This window comes from Maylandia zebra, linkage group LG17 (assembly GCF_041146795.1).
Source record: "Maylandia zebra isolate NMK-2024a linkage group LG17, Mzebra_GT3a, whole genome shotgun sequence".
NCBI lineage: Eukaryota > Metazoa > Chordata > Actinopteri > Cichliformes > Cichlidae > Maylandia > Maylandia zebra.
In genome coordinates this window covers 13,150,799-13,170,542 of record NC_135183.1, presented here as the reverse complement: position 1 = coordinate 13,170,542, position 19,744 = coordinate 13,150,799, and the positions used below count along the sequence as shown (strand labels likewise).

Below are 19,744 nucleotides of genomic sequence, written 5' to 3'. Positions count from 1 at the left end.
GCAGCTGTGGTTGTTGTGGGAGCAGCTGTGGTTGTTGTGGTTGGAGCAGCTGTGGTTGTGGTTGCAGTGGCAGTTGTTGTTGTTGGAGCGGCAGTTGTTGTGGTTGGTGCCGCAGTTGTTGTGGTTGGAGCAGCTGTTGTTGTGGTTGGAGCGGCAGTTGTTGTGATTGGAGTAGCAGTTGTTGTGGTTGGAGCGGCAGTTGTTGTGGTCGGAGCTGCAGTTGTAGTGGTTGGAGCAACTGTTGTTGTGGTTGGAGCGGCAGTTGTTGTGGTTGGAGCGGCAGTTGTTGTGGTCGGAGCAGCTGTTGTTGTTGTTGGAGCGGCAGTTGTTGTGGTTGGAGCGGCAGTTGTAGGTGGTGGAGCAACTGTTGTTGTGGTCGGAGCGGCAGTTGTTGTGGTCGGAGCGGCAGTTGTTGTGGTTGGAGCGGCAGTTGTAGTGGTTGGAGCAGCTGTGGTTGTGGTTGGAGCAGCTGTGGTTGTTATTGGAGCTGCAGTTGTAGTGGTCGGAGCAGCAGTTGTTGTGGTCGGAGCAGCTGTTGTTGTGGTCGGAGCGGCTGTTGTTGTGGTTGGAGCGGCAGTTGTTGTGGTTGGAGCGGCTGTTGTTGTGGTTGGAGCGGCTGTTGTTGTTGTGGTTGGAGCGGCTATTGTCGTGGTTGGAGCGGCTGTTGTTGTGGTTGGAGCGGCTGTGGTTGTTGTTGGAGCGGCAGTTGTTGTGGTTGGAGCGGCAGTTGTTGTGGTTGGAGCGGCAGTTGTTGTGGTTGGAGAAGCAGTTGTTGTGGTTGGAGCGGCTGTTGTTGTGGTTGGAGCGGCTGTTGTTGTGGTTGGAGCTGCAGTTGTTATGGTTGGAGCGGCAGTTGTTGTGGTTGGAGCGGCTGTTGTTGTGGTTGGAGCAGCTGTTGTTGTTGTTGTTGGAGCGGCAGTTGTTGTGGTTGGTGCCGCAGTTATAGTGGTTGAATCAACTGTTGTTGTGGTTGGAGCGGCAGTTGTTGTGGTTTGTGCTGCAGTTGTTGTGGTTGGAGCAGCTGTTGTTGTGGTTGGAGCAGCTGTTGTTGTTGTTGTTGGAGCGGCAGTTGTTGTGGTTGGTGCCGCAGTTGTTGTGGTTGGTGCCGCAGTTATAGTGGTTGAATCAACTGTTGTTGTGGTTGGAGCGGCAGTTGTTGTGGTTTGTGCTGCAGTTGTTGTGGTTGGAGCAGCTGTTGTTGTGGTTGGAGCAGCTGTTGTTGTGGTTGGAGCAGCAGCTGTGGTTGTTGTGGTTGGAGCAGCTGTGGTTGTTGTTGGAGCAGCTGTGGTTGTTGTGGGAGCAGCTGTGGTTGTTGTGGTTGGAGCAGCTGTGGTTGTGGTTGCAGTGGCAGTTGTTGTTGTTGGAGCGGCAGTTGTTGTGGTTGGTGCCGCAGTTGTTGTGGTTGGAGCAGCTGTTGTTGTGGTTGGAGCGGCAGTTGTTGTGATTGGAGTAGCAGTTGTTGTGGTTGGAGCGGCAGTTGTTGTGGTCGGAGCTGCAGTTGTAGTGGTTGGAGCAACTGTTGTTGTGGTTGGAGCGGCAGTTGTTGTGGTTGGAGCGGCAGTTGTTGTGGTCGGAGCAGCTGTTGTTGTTGTTGGAGCGGCAGTTGTTGTGGTTGGAGCGGCAGTTGTAGGTGGTGGAGCAACTGTTGTTGTGGTCGGAGCGGCAGTTGTTGTGGTCGGAGCGGCAGTTGTTGTGGTTGGAGCGGCAGTTGTAGTGGTTGGAGCAGCTGTGGTTGTGGTTGGAGCAGCTGTGGTTGTTATTGGAGCTGCAGTTGTAGTGGTTGGAGCAGCAGTTGTTGTGGTCGGAGCAGCTGTTGTTGTGGTCGGAGCGGCTGTTGTTGTGGTTGGAGCGGCAGTTGTTGTGGTTGGAGCGGCTGTTGTTGTGGTTGGAGCGGCTGTTGTTGTTGTGGTTGGAGCGGCTATTGTCGTGGTTGGAGCGGCTGTTGTTGTGGTTGGAGCGGCTGTTGTTGTGGTTGGAGCAACTGTTGTTGTTGTTGTTAGAGCGGCTGTGGTTGTACTTGGAGCAGCTGTGGTTGTTGTGGTTGGAGCTGCTGTGGTTGTTGTGGTTGGAGCAGCTGTTGTTGTGGTTGGAGCAGTTGTTGTTGTTGGAGCGGCAGTTGTTGTGGTTGGTGCCGCAGTTGTTGTGGTTGGAGCATCTGTTGTTGTGGTTGGAGCGGCAGTTGTTGTGGTTGGAGCAGCTGTTGTTGTGGTTGGAGCAGCTGTTGTTGTGGTTGGAGCAGCTGTTGTTGTGGTTGGAGCAGCTGTTGTTGTTGTTGGAGCAGCAGTTGTTGTGGTTGGAGCAGCTGTTGTTGTGGTTGTAGCAGCTGTGGTTGTTGTTGTTGGAGCAGCAGTTGTAGCAGTTGGAGCAGCTGTGGTTGTTGTGGTTGGAGCAGCTGTGGTTGTTGTTGGAGCATCTGTGGTTGTTGTGGGAGCAGCTGTGGTTGTTATGGTTGGAGCAGCTGTGGTTGTTGTGGTTGGAGCAGCAGCTGTGGTTGTTGTGGTTGGAGCAGCTGTTGTTGTGGTTGGAGCAGCTGTGGTTGTTGTTGGAGCAGCTGTGGTTGTTGTGATTGGAGCAGCTATTGTTGTGGTTGGAGCAGCTGTGGTTGTTGTTGGAGCAGCAGTTATAGTGGTTGAAGCGGCTGTTGTTGTGGTTGGAGCGGCAGTTGTAGTTGTTGGAGCAACTGTTGTTGTGGTTGGAGCGGCAGTTGTTGTGGTTGGAGCGGTTGTTGTTGTGGTTGGAGCGGCAGTTGTAGTTGTTGGAGCAACTGTTGTTGTGGTTGGAGCAGCAGCTGTGGTTGTTGTGGTTGGAGCAGCAGCTGTGGTTGTTGTGGTTGGAGCAGCTGTGGTTGTTGTGGTTGGAGCAGCTGTGGTTGTTGTTGGAGCGGCAGTTGTTGTGGTTGGAGCGGCAGTTGTTGTGGTTGGAGAAGCAGTTGTTGTGGTTGGAGCGGCTGTTGTTGTGGTTGGAGCGGCTGTTGTTGTGGTTGGAGCTGCAGTTGTTATGGTTGGAGCGGCAGTTGTTGTGGTTGGAGCGGCTGTTGTTGTGGTTGGAGCAGCTGTTGTTGTTGTTGTTGGAGCGGCAGTTGTTGTGGTTGGTGCCGCAGTTATAGTGGTTGAATCAACTGTTGTTGTGGTTGGAGCGGCAGTTGTTGTGGTTTGTGCTGCAGTTGTTGTGGTTGGAGCAGCTGTTGTTGTGGTTGGAGCAGCTGTTGTTGTTGTTGTTGGAGCGGCAGTTGTTGTGGTTGGTGCCGCAGTTGTTGTGGTTGGTGCCGCAGTTATAGTGGTTGAATCAACTGTTGTTGTGGTTGGAGCGGCAGTTGTTGTGGTTTGTGCTGCAGTTGTTGTGGTTGGAGCAGCTGTTGTTGTGGTTGGAGCAGCTGTTGTTGTGGTTGGAGCAGCAGCTGTGGTTGTTGTGGTTGGAGCAGCTGTGGTTGTTGTGGTTGGAGCAGCTGTGGTTGTTGTGGGAGCAGCTGTGGTTGTTGTGGTTGGAGCAGCTGTGGTTGTGGTTGCAGTGGCAGTTGTTGTTGTTGGAGCGGCAGTTGTTGTGGTTGGTGCCGCAGTTGTTGTGGTTGGAGCAGCTGTTGTTGTGGTTGGAGCGGCAGTTGTTGTGATTGGAGTAGCAGTTGTTGTGGTTGGAGCGGCAGTTGTTGTGGTCGGAGCAGCTGTGGTTGTGGTTGGAGCAGCTGTGGTTGTTATTGGAGCTGCAGTTGTAGTGGTTGGAGCAGCAGTTGTTGTGGTTGGAGCAGCAGTTGTTGTGGTTGGAGCAACTGTTGTTGTGGTTGGAGCAGCTGTTGTTGTTGTGGTTGTTGCCACTGTAGTTGTGGTTGGAGCAGCGGTGGTTGTGGTTGGTGCTGGAGTGGTCGAGGGTGAATTACAGGTTGGTCCTGTTGTTATCGTACCAATGCTCTTCATGAAAGGTAGAGATTTCAAGCTTGAGGCAGCTGCACACAGGTTTGTAGATGCACATCCGTAAGCTGGGAAAGTGCTGGTGCTGTCGGTCACTGCAGATGAAAAATGTTTGTCATGATGTCATTACATATCATATTTAAAGCATTAGTTAAGATATCTTAAAAATAATTTTTCTGATATCCAGTGTTAAATCCTCCCAATTCTTTTATTCTTTGGGCTGAAGGAAGGACAATACTCGGTGTATAAATGTTCAATCAACAATGTTTTATTCCATACAATTCAACATGAGCACAAACCATCCGGATGGGGAGACATGCATGCAGAGGGGCACAGCAAATCTCAAAATGGTGGAGCGTTACCCAAAGCTTTTATAGCCTCTGTTGACCCCCACCTAGTCTCAAAAAGCCTAAACTTACATACCCTCTAACTCTCAGGGAGCCTGTATTATGACCTTGGCTCCCTGTCTTTCTGACATAGAGAAAGGTGGGGGTAGAACTTCTTTGGAATGTGGTCTGTCTCCTCCACTATCAGAAAACAAGGCCTTCTGCGCACAATATTCTCTTCTTAACTCAGCAGTATGACATGCAATGAAACAGTGTAAATCATTCACAGTAAATCAACAGTATAGGATAATATAGACATATCTAATAAATCTAATGATTTTCACAATTTCTTAATCCAGAGGTATAATGCAAATTAAAACTACATACTAATTATACTCTCTATAATATGGAGTAGGGTGTGGCTTACAGTAGTATAATGATTCACACAGTTCGATTATAGGGATAGGATAACATATGATAAAATAAGAATCTTACACCAGTAATATTCATTATTATGTTGGTTTAGTGCCTTTTGGTAAGTCATAAGTCATGGTAAATGGTAAAACAACTGATACATTTATTGTTGTCTTCTACTTTAATAAAGCCCCCAATTTAATTTTTCCACCAAGTCATATTTACCAGTTCAGACACACATTTACTTTTCCCTGCTCCAGTCTGTTGTCCCAAAATGTTTTAAGAGGGCCACCAGCATCCCTGTCCCAAGAAAAACTAATGTGAGCTGCCTAAATAACTATCACCCAGTAGCACTCACATCCATTGTGTGAGTGTTTTGAGCGCATAGTTAAAGCTCACATCACACCTTTACTCCCTGCTTCACTCGACCCCCTCCGTTTGCCTACAGGCCAAACAGATCTACAGACAACGCAATTGCATTCCACACTGCCCTCTCGCATTTGGACCAGAAAAACACATATGTGCGGATGCTGTTCATAGACTATAGCTCTGCCTTCAACACCATCATACCATCCAGACTCATCATGAAACTCCGTGACCTGAACATCAGCTCCTCCCTGTGCAGCTGGATCCTGGACTTCCTGACAGACAGACCTCAGGTGGTTCGGATCAGCAGCATCACCTAATCCACACTCACACTCAGCACAGATGCCTCCCAGGGATGCGTGCTTAGCCCCCTGCTTACACCCTGTTCACCCACGACTGTACACCAACACACAGCTCCAACACCATCATCAAATTTGCAGACGACACCACCATCATTGGCTGCATTTCTGATGGAGATGAGACAGCATACAGGGCAGGGGTGAGAGCCCTGACATCATGGTGCCATGACAACAACCTCCTGCTTAATGTCAGCAAAAACAAGGAGCTCATTGTGGATTACAGGAGACTACAGAGAAGAAGGCACACGCCCATTCACATCGAAGGAGCAGAGGTGGAAAGAGTCAGCTTCTTCAGATTCCTAGGCATCTACATTTGCAAGGATCTGAGTTGGTCACACCATGTTGGTGTGATCACAAAAGCAGCAAGACAGCAGCGCTTCTTCCTCCGGCGCCTGAGAAGATTTGGCATGAACTCCAGAATACTTACAAACCTCTACTGATGCACCATTGAAAGTATTCTGACCAGCTGCATCACCACCTGGTATGGCAGATGTAACGCTCCCGACCGCAAAGCTCTGCTGAGGGTGGGGAGATCAGCACAGCGCATCACCAGGACTGAGCTGCATGCTTTGCAGGATCTAAATAGATAGCCCTGCATGAGGAAGACGCAGCGGATACTCTCTGATCCCAAGCACCCCAGCCTTTTCACACTCCTGCTGTCCGGCAGATGGTTCAGAAGCATTCAGAACCGCACTAGCAGACACAGGGATAGTATTTACCCACAAGCCATCAGGCTTTTGAACTGCTGACATTCTTACACCAGCTGTCGTCATGGTGTAAGGCCAATAACCTCCTCCTCAACACTTCAAAAACCAAAGAACTCATAATAGACTTCAGAAGGAAAAAGGCAGAGACCCAACCACTATTCATTAATAGGGACTGTGTAGAAAGGGTGGCAAGCTTCCGCTTCCTGGGAGTCAACATAGAGGAGAACCTTTCCTGGAGTGCGAACACCTCCGAGCTGCTGAGAAAGGCCCAACAGAGACTGTACTTCCAGAGAATTCTCAGGAGGAATAACATCATACAGAGATTGCTGGTGTCCTTCTACAGAGCCACCATTGAGAGTGTTCTAACCTATTGCATATGCATCTGGTACACTAGCTGCACAGTGGCTCAGAGGAAAGCACTCCAAGGGATCATTAACACTACCCAAAAGATCACTGGCTGCCCTCTCCCCACACTGGAAGATTTACACCCGCTGTCTTAAAAAAGCCCAAAACATCATAAAAGTTACCTCACATCCTGGCCACTCCCTGTTTGAACTGTTGCCCTCAGGCAGACGGTACAGAGCAATCAGTGTAAGGACTAATAGGCTCAAACAGCTTTTATCCAACTGCAATAACACGTCTGAATACTGCTACAAAAAACTGTCCATCACGCCACTCTTGTATTAATCTGTGCGCTGACTGAAGCATGTATGTGGGAATGTATGTGAATGTTTGTTGATACTTCTTATTAGTACTTTAAGCATTCTATTTATTTTATTATTGAATTTTATTGTTTTATTTATATTTTGATATTGTTAGGGTTGATGCATTGATTGGGAACTATTTTTAATTTTATTGTACCTGTGACAATGACAATAAAGATTCTGATATCTGACCATTACACACTCCCTACAATTACTAGACTTTACACACTGCCACTTTATATCCTCACTGCATACTTTTTGCACAACTCTAAATACGAAACTGTAAATTCTGAACAACTGTCTCAAATTCTGTTAATATTAATACTTTAGTTTTTTGTTATTTGTTATCTTTATTATTATCATTATTATTATTATTGCTGTTGTTGTGGTTATTTTCTTTTAAAATATAACTGCAGACTTATATATGTTCATATAAAGCTGAGGAGCACGAGCCAAAGAATTTCACTACAGGTAAATGTGGCTACACTGTTTATATGTACATGACAATAAAACTTGAAACTCAGACAGCAGTTTTACAGTTAGCCTTTTTTGTGCTCTCTAACTGTTGTGCGCAACACTTATAATGCATGAGGTTAATTTGATGTTCAGAATCTTTCATGTTGACATGTGAATTCTAACCAAAAAATGTATAAGAAGACAAACATGCCTGTGTAGTAGCCTGTGACAATCCAAACATGTACTCAGAGTATTATAATTAAAATGGTTTCCTTTTTTATGCACTAACACTCCTGTCACAGCAATTATTATTAAATATATTCTGTTACATTTTATTTAGAGCTTCTTATTATTTTTTAGTCAAAAGAAAATCATGAAGCTACACTGTAGATCAACTGTAGAGTTGTGGGCATTGACCATCATTATTGGTTTGCAAATGGTTAGGGAAATGCTTTGTACCTATCTTCAATATCTTTCACATAAAGAGTAATCTAAAATCTGTTTGTGTTCTGTTTGCTGAAACTCAAAATCTCACTGCAGTGACCCGAGAACACCACTAAAGGGTGTAGTTGTTTGTTTAACATTTCTAATGCCACTGGTAAACATTTTTTAATCAGAGAGAAGAACAGAGCCTGATTTTCAGTCAATTTTTATAGTGACTTTCACGTTTATGAAAACATGTAGTTACAATTTCAGAAGCCACTGTGATTCCCTTTTAGTGAATAGTGTACCTACACTGGGTGTTCTATTTTCGTGCGGGGAATACTTGTTAACTAATACATATATATAATTTCATGAACTAATTATCAAATCCTGACCTTCATCTTCAAAGATTTAAGGTACAAAATAAAATGTCTTACACATACTGATGAAATGCTTCATAATGTTGCCACTGACTAATTTTTTAAAAAAAAGAATATGTTTTGAATTTATTTTAGGTATAAAAGCCAATTTAAAGATGATCTTTGTTAAAGTATATATGATGAAGACTCACTCATTGATTGAAAGCATTGGTCCTCCACTCCCTGACACTGTATTGGAATGTCGCACAGAGGGGTGGAACAAATGTTACATAGTCGGCCATTACTTGACTGAGGAGCAGGAGCTGTAAAAGAAAAGAGCATCATTTCATTTCAGAACTGAGAACATTTCAGCAAATATCAGAATATTGTTTCTTATTGCATCTTTAATAAAACACTTATAGATTTGTACTTACCATCCAGAGTTTGTGAGTTGCAGTTATCTGTGTTGCAGCACGTGGCAGATGCAAGAGCACTTTGAACACCCATGTTAATTGAAAATATCTGAGAGCTCGTAACTGGACACAGGGAGGAAGATGCACATGCCTTGTAGATTTGTGTTGCCGTATTTCCAGATGAAGTAGCTGCAAATTCAAAGTGTATTTTATTAATGTTGATGGAAAGTACACATAATTTCAAAGTCATTGAAATTTACTGAAGTTTATTACATAATATTTGATTTGATATACCTTTAGTCCCACAAGGGGAAATTTCATAATATGAAGAGAAGATTACCTAAAATAGTAGCTGTAACACACATGGTCTCTGAAGAACATGGAAGTAGTGCTGTGCTTGAACACGTCTGATCTGTGCAGGTTTGACACTCAAGGGCTCCAGCTGCAATCAGGAGAGAAACAATAAAAGGATTGAAGTTATAATGAAAAATGAAAGGTTTTAAAATACCCCAGTATACTGGCATAATTAAAGAATCGTTATCTCTTTGATTTCTTTACACTGTTACACAGATTGATAAAATGCAGTTAATCTCTTTAACATGTGTGTGTGTATAAATATTTTTAATAAAGTCGACGTGAAACACTACATTAAAGTTAATTTAAGGTTAATCTATTAAGGGTAATTTACACCATGGAGGCCTGCTCTGAAAACCTTCCAACATTTAACAGTTTGTGAAACTATATTTAAAATGTTATAATTTTTATGGCATGTGTAGCACCACCTAGTGTGAGAAAAGAATCTACCGCAATATGAAATCTTAAGGTGGACTTTAACTGCCAGTTATCTCTGGGTTAAACCTGTTTTCCCAATCACAAACAGTTGCTATTCTTGTTGTTGTGATGCGACACCATTGTTTCAAACATTTTGCCTTTATAGAGCCACTGTGATCTGCAAATTATAATGCAGATGTAATATCACTAGACTCATGGCTCATTTGTACTTTTGTTGTTCCTGCTAATCTGTGATGTTGATAAACCAGGTGACCGATCTGTTCAGTGAAATTATTCAGACAGATGCTTTATACTGCTGCAGCAAAACGTCATGTTTTGTTTTGTTTTTTCTTCTGAACTGAAGCTACTTAATGCTTTGCTATATCCAAGATGTATCCAATACAATGTATTGGGATTTATTTTCTGGTTTTTAAAGTGAGCTGCAGCACTCTTCATTTTGGGAAAAGCTCCCCTACGGTAAGATGATTGAGTGGCTCCAAGTTTTTTCCTGTGTCTCTTGCCTGTAGCTCCCCTCTAAAAGCAATCTTGCATCTACATATATTTGCTTATCTGAGTGTAGAACCTAAGAACACGTTCTGATTTTCCTTCACTCCAAACTTGAGAAAAGAGCTGTCTTCCCAGTTAAGGACACTATGAAGAGATACTAGTATCACGTTATGCACACTTATATTACAATGAGCATAAAGAATGTAGTTACATAACACCTGTCATAATGCACCAGGAACCAACACTGCTCTTGTTTTCCAATTAGTGAATTTCCTGGAAAGTGTCTTAAATGTTTTCACTTTGTGAATAATATTTCTTAATGCAGAATGATAGAACTTGGTTTAATCCTTGCCAGATTTATGGACAGAAACAGTAAGACATAATATGGCTTATGTCTTTCCTCCTTGGCATTTTTGTTTTAACACACAGAGTGCATTTAGAAGTACCTCCTTTTCCTAACCTGACATTTACCTGACAAATATTCAAGGTTGGGTAGGGGAATCATTTATAAAAAAAATTGAATCAAACAAATAAAAAATGCGTGCACACACAAACAATGTTGTCATGGTCCTTGGGTCTTTTCCTGAATTCCTCCTCTCATCCCGCATGGTTCTGCTGGAGGATGTTTCCTGTTAAAAGCGAGTTTTTCCTTCCCACTGTTGCCAAAGCGCTTGCTCATAGGGTCATATGATTGTTGAGGTTTTCTGTGTTATATTATTGTAGGGTCGATCTTACAATATAAAGTGCCTTGACATGACTGTCGTTGTGGTTTGGTGCTGTATAAAAAAATTGAATCAAATTGAATTGAAACCTTTTTTTGTTAATAGGTTATTACTCGCTCCCTCAGCGACCCTACCTGGTCTGCTCATTTCTTTGAGATGTTAGTTTGGGCTCCTCCTGGCAGAACACTGTATATTACTGAAGTGAACTTGCTGGGTCTTTGCATCTAAATTACACCACACTGCTAGCAGATCACCCTGTGAATACTTCACCATAATAATTTGACCTGTGCAGGATAACTGCTCCATAGTCTATACATTAAATCTTATTTTCTTTTATTTACCTGCTGGATAGTTACTGAGTGTAACGCCTTTCCTCCACTTTGTTTAACGACTGAAGTAGAATTTCCTCTATCGATCACTTTATCCCAATCAACTCTAATTAGAAGTTAAAATAATGATCATTCTAAAGAAATTATAATTAACCTTTGGCTGGAAAAGTATAAGTGTAGCTTGAATTGGAAAATAACCACTACCTACTTTCTAGGAAGCATTTTCACAGAAATGTCCACTTCCCAGTTTTGCTCAGCATGAAGTAGAACTTATCCACTCAGTGAAATGATTTGGCGAAAGTAAAAGATTTCCACATCAGTTTGCCAAACAGATTCAGAAACAGAATTTATAAACTAAAACAAAATGTATGGCATATCTTTCTCAGAGCCTCTTGGGTTTTTTTGGTTTGGTTTTTTTTTTGTTTGCTTGTTTGCTTTTTAATTGGGTGTATCACACTCATTGATCGGTTTTCTCTACATATATGCTGACAGATATTTGGTTTCCTGATAATGCTTTGAGAGAAAACTTAGTTATGTTTGTGGTGTGATGCTCATGTAGTTACCTAATCTTGTAAACTGTTTGGATGTTCTTGGAAAAGGACATTTAATATCTATATAAAATAAACTTTAAGGTTTTATTTTTCTTTTATTGTAAAATTTAGACTTTAAATGTTTAAATTAAATCCTGAATGATAAGGAAAAGAGCAGTTACCTGTGCTGGAGAGTGCCCAAAGGACAATTAGAGCAGTCAGCTTCATTGTGATGAACAGGTCAGTTCTGCAGATTAGTTTCCTTGGACTGTGATACTAAATCTCAGGAGCACTCCCACACTTTATATACTGAACAGGTGAGCTCAGGATTGGGTGTGTTTACATTTTTACAGCATGAACATTCAGACATTCATCTCCTCTTTTGTCAAATCATTCTGCTAACGCACTTTACCACACCCTGTGTTCAATTGTGCATTTAAACAAAAAGGGTACGCAACAGCTTTTTAATTTCTAAATATAAATGAATGAGTACGATTTCCTATGATGCGTCACTGAGCCTTCATTTTCTCTTTTGCAATGTAAATTTTATTTATATTTTCCGTGTTTTGCATTTCTTTATTCACTAAATTAATATGAGTCCATGATTACTTGTCATAGTTGTAAAAACCTGTAGAGTAAGGAATGAATAGTCATGGTGAGATCTTTTCTACATCACACTACATGAAATATTGCACAGCATTATTTTAGAAATCCCTCAACACCTTTTGAAGATTTAATGTACATTTATGTACAGTTTAACATACAGATGTATTTATTCCTCACTACTGTTTTCTAAAGGCTTAGTACAGCAAACAAAGTTTTGGCTATAATGGCACTAGCCATGGATGCTTGTCTGTCCCGCTGTAGTTAGTGTAAACCCATAATCAATGCAAGTTTTTCACTGGAGCTACAAACAGTCAAAGCTTATATGCAAACACACATCCTATGTCTATAACTTACAGAGACAGTGTGAAATCAAGTTTCAATTATGCTCTTAATTTATCATGATGCTTTTCCCCCCTCATGATTAAATGCACTGCTATTCTTGTTGTTGTGATGCGACACCATTGTTTCAAGCATTTTGACTTTATAGAGCCACTGTGATCTGCAAATTATAATGCAGATGTAATATCACTGGACTCATGGCTCACTTGTACTTTTGTTGTTCCTGCTAATCTGTGATGTTGATAAACCAGGACAGAGGTGTAAAACTACTCCAGCAGCAGATGTGGCAGCAGTTTCTCTTTGAGTATCACATTATTATTTGAAGGAACTGCACTTTTACTCCATTGCTGTAGTTAACTATATATTAGCTCAAACATTTCTGTTTTATTTTTCATAAACTGAAAAGTATATTTTGCACTTTGTTCATTTTGCTAATAACATGTTACTTTGACAGTTTGCACACATCACCAAGTACAGATGATACTGTGACTCTAATAAAAGCTTAAAATATTTGAAAGTATTTAGTGTAATAAGTTAAATAATAGCAAACACGGGAATTGTTATTCTCACAGCACAGTTCTGCTTTCTGATGACATTGCTGCACCCTCTCTTGTTGAGGTATAATCTATTTATATCTTAATAATAGCATGGTGGAAATCAAACATAAGATATTCTTTGTATCGGGTCTGCGTGTGTGTCACAGGCACACACACCCCTGACCTAGGCACGTCATGTTTTGTTTTGCTTTTTTCTTTTTTTAGATTTTGGCTTCTGTTTTGTGTGTGTTTTGTGCATCTGTAAAAGGACAACAAAGAGTGTTGATTTTCATGCAGAATGGTTTTATTTTAGATTCTGGTTGTTCTTGTTGTTCAGTAGCTGTTTTCATGAAACTCTTTACTCTTTGAACTGAAGTTACTTAATGCTTTGCTACATCCAAAATGTATCCAATACAAAATATTGGGATTTATTTTCTGGTTTTTAAAGTTAGCTGCAGCACTCCCTTACGGTAAGATGATTGAGTGGCTCCAAGTTTTTCCTGTGTCTCTTGCCTGTAGCTCCCCTCTAAAAACAATCTTGCATCTACATATATTTGCTTATCTGAGTGTAGAACCTAAGAGCATGTTCTGATTTTCCTTCACTCCAAACTTGAGAAAAGAGCTGTCCTCCCAGTTAAGGACACTATGAAGAGATACCAGTATCACTTTATGCACACTTATATTACAATGAGCATAAAGAATGTAGTTACATAACACCTGTCATAATGCACCAGGAACCAACACTGCTCTTGTTTTCCAATTAGTGAATTTCCTGGAAAGTTTCTTAAAGGTCATCTGGATCCGGTCTTTTATCAGTTCCCAGAGTCAGAACCAGACACGGAGAAGCTGCATTCAGCTTTTATGCTCCTTATATCTGGAACAAACTCCCAGAAAGCCTCAGATCAGCTGAAACACTCAGTTTATTTAAATCCAGGTTGAAGACTCACCTGTTCTCAGCTGCATTTGAATAAAGCACCAAATCCACACTTTTAAGCTTAAATTTCAAAACTTACACTAACTACTGATCTTATCTATTTCTGATTTTATCTGCTTTGATTTTATATACTGTTTTGTTTGTTTGTTAAGCTTAAATTTCAAAACTTACATTAACTACTGATTTTATCTACTGTTCTGATTTTATCTGTTTTGATTTGATATACTGTTTTGTTTGTTTGTTTGTTTGTTTGTTAAGTGGGTTTAGAGCTCTGGGTAGCTCCCCAGCTGGGTCTAAACAACATAACTGAAACCTGATAACTAGAAACAGAGATTATATTCGTTTAAAAAGAATATATAATTCAACACATCCCCCTTCCTTTTCAATTATCAAAATATGTATATCTATTAGGGAAATGTACTGGTAGTTAGAAAAGCCAGCAAAAAACATTAACTTTCTTAATAATGAAATATTGTTGAATAGTGTGAAATATATCACTTCATTAAAGAAACTTTGAAATATCTTATAGGTACGGTAATTCATGTAGAAAAACAATTGGTTGCATTAATAGTTTTATTAGGGTGAAGAGAGTAAAAGTCTACATTCAGGGGAAACCAGAGTATCTCATCTTAAATAACATATGGTTAATATATTCTGCAATTTTATAAATGTTAAAAGTGGGGCCATGTGTTACCATCAATATGATTGAGAAAATTCAAGAAAATAGTGACAGTCGGGACAATCATAACATTATACAAAACAAATATACTGCCATAGCTTTCTTTATTCCCCTTGCCATCAATGGGATATTTCCAAAGCAAAAAAACTAATCCCATCATACTGTCTGTTGAAAACTTTATCATGGTCATAGTTGTAATCCTTTGGCTTTTTTTTGGTGTAATTACAGTTACTAGTTTAAGAAATACTGTCATTGAATCACATATAACAAAAATCCCAAGTAACTAGTTTGGTTGTCTATTTCTGTATGTATATTTCTGTTCCTATTATTGCACACTATTACATTTTTTCAAGACATTTGCATAATGAGTTTAATAAATAGATAAATATATTTGTGGGTAAATATTAAATAGATATTACACTTTATAAGTCACAAGGGTAATTGTTTGTTAAATAGTTATCCATGCTAAGGTTTACCCAGACCCTTTTTCTTACATCTGAAGTGAATGGAACTTAAATCCCAACTAAACAGGAAAAGAAGAAGTAAACAGTAACATAAAAAAATCATCCTTTCACAGTTGTAGTGTTTTTATGGTTTCCATCCATGATTTACCATTTAATAGATGGTAAAGACAAAGAGTGCCACTAATAGAGGGATTACATTAATTCTGACAGAGGATGCGTGACTTGTTGTCGTCGTGGATGTTATAGCTGATGAAGGCATTTTAGTGGTTGTTGTTGCGGCTGTTGTCATGGTTGGAGCAGCTGTTGGTGGTGGTGGAGCAGCAGTTATTGTTGTTATAGCAGCAGTTGTTGTGGTTGGAGCAACTGTTGTTGTTGTTGTAGCAGCAGTTGTAGTTGTTCGAGCAGTTGTTGTTGTTGTTGTAGCAGCTGTTGTTGTGGTTGATGCCACGGTAGTTGTGATTGGAGCAGTTGTTGTTTTGGTTGAAGTAGCTGTTGTTGTTGTTGTTGTTGTTGTTGGAGATGCAGCTGATGTTGTTGTTGTTGCCACTGTAGTTGTAATTGGAGCAGCTGTTGTCGTGGTTGTTGCCACGGTAGTTGTAATTGGAGCAGTTGTTGTTTTGGTTGAAGTAGCTGTTGTTGTTGTTGTTGTTGTTGTTGTTGGAGCAGCAGTTGTAGTGATTGGAGCAGCTGTTGTTGTGGTTGTAGCAGCTGTTGTTGTTGTTGTTGTTGTCACTGTAGTTGTGATTGGAGCAGCTGTTGTCGTGGTTGGTGCCACAGTTGTTGTGGTTGGAGCAGCTGTTGTTGTGGTTGGAACGGTTGTTGTTTGAGCAGCAGTTATAGTTGTTGGAACAACTGTTGTTGTGATTGGAGTAGCAGTTGTAGTGGTTTGTGCAGAAGTTGTAGTGGTTGGAGCAGCAGTTGTTGTTGTTGGTGCCACAGTTGTTGTGGTTGGTGCCACAGTTGTTGTGGTTGTAGCAGCTGTTGTTGTGGTTGTAGCAGCTGTTGTTGTGGTTGGAGCAGCTGTTGTTGTGGTTTGAGCAGCTGTTGTTGTTGTTGAAGCAACAGTTGTTGGAGCAGCAGTTGTTGTTGTTCGAGCAGCTGTTGTTCTGGTTGGTGCCACAGATGTTGTGGTTGTTGCCACAGTTGTTGTGGTTGGAGCAGCAGTTGTTGTGGTTGGAGCTGCAGTTGTAGTGGTTGGAGCAGCAGTTGTAGTGGTTGGAGCTGCTGTTGTTGTTGTTTGAGCAGCTGTGGTTGTTGTTGGAGCAGCAGTTGTACTGGTTGGAGCAGCTGTTGTTGTTGTTGGAGCAGCTGTTGTTGTTGTTGGTGCCACACTTGTTGTGGTTGTAGCAGCTGTTGTTGTGGTTGGTGCCACAGTTGTTGTGGTTAGAGCAGCTGTTGTTGTTGTTGTTGGAGCAGCTGTGGTGGTTGTTGGCGCAGCAGTTGTAGTGGTTGGAGCAACTGTTGTTGTTGTTGGAGCAGCTGTTGTTGTGGTTGGAGGAGCAGTTGTTGTTGGAGCAGCAGTTGTGGTTGTAGCAGCTGTTGTTGTGGTTGGTGCCGCAGTTGTTGTGGTTGGAGCAGCTGTTGTTGTGGTTGGAGCGGCTGTGGTTGTTGTTGGAGCAGCAGTTGTAGTGGTTGGAGCAGCTGTTGTTGTGGTTCGAGCAGCAGTTGTTGTGGTTGGAGCGGCTGTGGTTGTGGTTGGAGCAGCAGTTGTTGTGGTTTGAGCAGCAGTTGTTGTTGTTGAAGCAACTGTTGTTGGAGCAGCAGTTGTTGTTGTTGGAGCAGCTGTTGTTGTGGTTGGTGCCACAGTTGTTGTGGTTTGTGCCACAGTTGTTGTGGTTGGAGCGGCTGTTGTTGTGGTTGGAGCGCCTGTTGTTGTGGTTGGAGAAGCTCTTGTTGTGGTTGGAGCAGCAGTTGTTGTGGTTGGAGCTGCAGTTGTAGTGGTTGGAGCAGCAGTTGTAGTGGTTGGAGCTGCTGTTGTTGTTGTTTGAGCAGCTGCTGTTGTTGTGGTTGGAGCAGCAGTTGTACTGGTCGGAGCAGCTGTTGTTGTTGTTGGAGCAGCAGTTGTTGTGGTTGGAGCAGCTGTGGTTGTTGTGGTTGTAGCAGCTGTTGTTGTGGTTGGAGCAGCTGTTGTTGTGGTTGGAGCAGCTGTTGTGGTTGTTGGAGCAGCTATTGTAGTGGTTGGAGCAGCTGTTGTTGTTGTTGGAGCAGCAGTTGTTGTGGTTGGAGCAGCTGTTGTTGTGGTTGTAGCAGCTGTGGTTGTTGTTGTTGGAGCAGCAGTTGTAGCAGTTGGAGCAGCTGTGGTTGTTGTGGTTGGAGCAGCTGTGGTTGTTGTTGTTGGAGCAGCAGTTGGAGCAGTTGGAGCAGCTGTTGTTGTTGTGGTTGGAGCGGCAGTTGTTGTGGTTGGTGCCGCAGTTGTTGTGGTTGAAGCAGCTGTGGTTGTTGTTGTTGGAGCAGCAGTTGGAGCAGTTGGAGCAGCTGTGGTTGTTGTGGTTGGAGCAGCTATGGTTGTGGTTGGAGCGGCAGTTGTTGTGGTTGGAGCAGCTGTTGTTGTGGTTGGAGCGGCAGTTGTTGTGGTTGGTGCCGCAGTTGTTGTGGTTGGAGCAGCTGTTGTTGTGGTTGGAGCAGCTGTTGTTGTTGTGGTTGGAGCAGCTGTGGTTGTTGTGGTTGGAGAAACTGTTGTTGTGGTTGGAGCGGCAGTTGTTGTGGTTGGAGCAGCTGTTGTTGTGGTTAGAGCGGCAGTTGTTGTGGTTGTTGCCGCAGTTGTGGTGGTTGGAGCAGCTGTTGTTGTGGTTGGAGCTGCAGTTGTAGTGGTTGGAGCAGCTGTTGTTGTGGTTGCAGCGACAGTTGTTGTGGTTGGAGCAGCTGTTGTTGTGGTTGGAGCAGCTGTGGTTGTTGTTGGAGCAGCTGTGGTTGTGGTTGGAGCAGCTTTGGTTGTTGTGGTTGGAGCAGCTGTGGTTGTGGTTGGAGCAGCAGTTGTTGTTGTTGTAGCAGCTGTTGTTGTGGTTGTTGCCGCAGTTGTTGTGGTTGTAGCAGCTGTTGTTGTGGTTGGAGCGGCAGTTGTTGTGGTTGGTGCCGCAGTTGTTGTGGTTGGAGCAGCTGTTGTTGTGGTTGGAGCGGCAGTTGTTGTGGTTGAAGCAGCTGTTGTTGTGGTTAGAGCGGCAGTTGTTGTGGTTGTTGCCGCAGTTGTAGTGGTTGGAGCTGCAGTTGTTGTGGTTGGAGCGCCTGTTGTTGTGGTTGGAGCAGCTGTTGTTGTGGTTGGAGAAGCTGTGGTTGTTGTTGGAGCAGCTGTGGTTGTGGTTGGAGCTGCTGTGGTTGTTGTGGTTGGAGCTGCTGTGGTTGTGGTTGGAGCAGCAGTTGTTGTTGTTGTAGCAGCTGTTGTTGTGGTTGTTGCCGCAGTTGTTGTGGTTGGAGCGGCTGTTGTTGTGGTTGGAGCAGTTGTTGTTGTTGGAGTAGCAGTTGTTGTGGTTGGAGCAGCTGTTGTTGTGGTTGGAGCAGCTGTGGTTGTTGTTGTTGGAGCAGCAGTTGGAGCAGCTGTGGTTGTTGTGGTTGGAGAAACTGTTGTTGTGGTTGGAGCGGCAGTTGTTGTGGTTGGAGCAGCTGTTGTTGTGGTTAGAGCGGCAGTTGTTGTGGTTGTTGCCGCAGTTGTAGTGGTTGGAGCAGCTGTTGTTGTGGTTGGAGCAGCAGTTGTTGTGGTTGGAGCTGCAGTTGTAGTGGTTGGAGCAGCTGTTGTTGTGGTTGCAGCGACAGTTGTTGTTGGAGCAGCAGTTGTTGTGGTTGGAGCAGCTGTTGTTGTGGTTGGAGCAGCTGTTGTTGTGGTTGGAGCGCCTGTTGTTGTGGTTGGAGCAGCAGTTGTTGTGGTTGGAGCAGCTGTTGTTGTGGTTGGAGCAGCTGTGGTTGTTGTTGGAGCAGCTGTGGTTGTGGTTGGAGCAGCTGTTGTTGTGGTTGGAGCAGCTGTGGTTGTTGTTGGAGCAGCTGTGGTTGTGGTTGGAGCAGCTGTTGTTGTGGTTGGAGCAGCTGTGGTTGTTGTTGGAGCAGCTGTGGTTGTGGTTGGAGCTGCTGTGGTTGTTGTGGTTGGAGCAGCTGTGGATGTTGTTGGAGCAGCTGTGGTTGTGGTTGGAGCTGCTGTGGTTGTTGTGGTTGGAGCAGCTGTGGTTGTGGTTGGAGCAGCAGTTGTTGTTGTTGTTGTAGCAGCAGTTGTTGTGGTTGGAGCAACTGTCATTGTTGTTGGAGCGGCAGTTGTTGTGGTTGGAGCGGCTGTCGTTGTTGTTGGAGAAGCAGTTGTTGTGGTTGGAGCGGCTGTCGTTGTGGTTGGAGCAACTGTTGTTGTGGTTGGAGCAGCAATTGTTGTTGTTGGGGCAGCTGTGGTTGTGGTTGGAGTAGCAGTTGTAGTGGTTGCAGCAGCTGTTGTTGTTGTTGGAGCAGCAGTTGTGGTTGGAGCGGCTGTGTTTGTTGTTGGAGCGGCAGTTGTTGTGGTTGGAGCGGCAGTTGTTGTGGTTGGAGAGGCAGTTGTTGTGGTTGGAGCGGCTGTTGTTGTGGTTGGAGCGGCAGTTGTTGTGGTTGGAGCTGCAGTTGTTGTGGTTGGAGCGGCAGTTGTTGTGGTTGGAGCGGCAGTTGTTGTGGTTGGAGCGGCTGTTGTTGTGGTTGGAGCAGCTGTTGTTGTTGTTGGAGCGGCAGTTGTTGTGGTTGGTGCCGCAGTTATAGTGGTTGAATCAACTGTTGTTGTGGTTGGAGCGGCAGTTGTTGTGGTTTGTGCTGCAGTTGTTGTGGTTGGAGCAGCTGTTGTTGTGGTTGGAGAGGCAGTTGTTGTGGTTGGAGCGGCTGTTGTTGTGGTTGGAGCGGCAGTTGTTGTGGTTGGAGCTGCAGTTGTTGTGGTTGGAGCGGCAGTTGTTGTGGTTGGA

At 43.4% G+C, this 19,744-nt stretch overlaps 1 long non-coding RNA gene across 1 annotated transcript; it reads right to left on the bottom strand.

The window, feature by feature from the left end:
* Positions 1 to 8,276: 8,276 nt before the first annotated feature.
* Positions 8,277 to 11,551, bottom strand: LOC143413222 (uncharacterized). The gene is made up of 4 exons (XR_013093848.1): positions 11,471 to 11,551; positions 8,770 to 8,871; positions 8,451 to 8,618; positions 8,277 to 8,339 (listed from the first exon to the last, which is right to left on the bottom strand). It is a non-coding gene; the product is annotated as an uncharacterized LOC143413222 (long non-coding RNA).
* Positions 11,552 to 19,744: the final 8,193 nt, after the last annotated feature.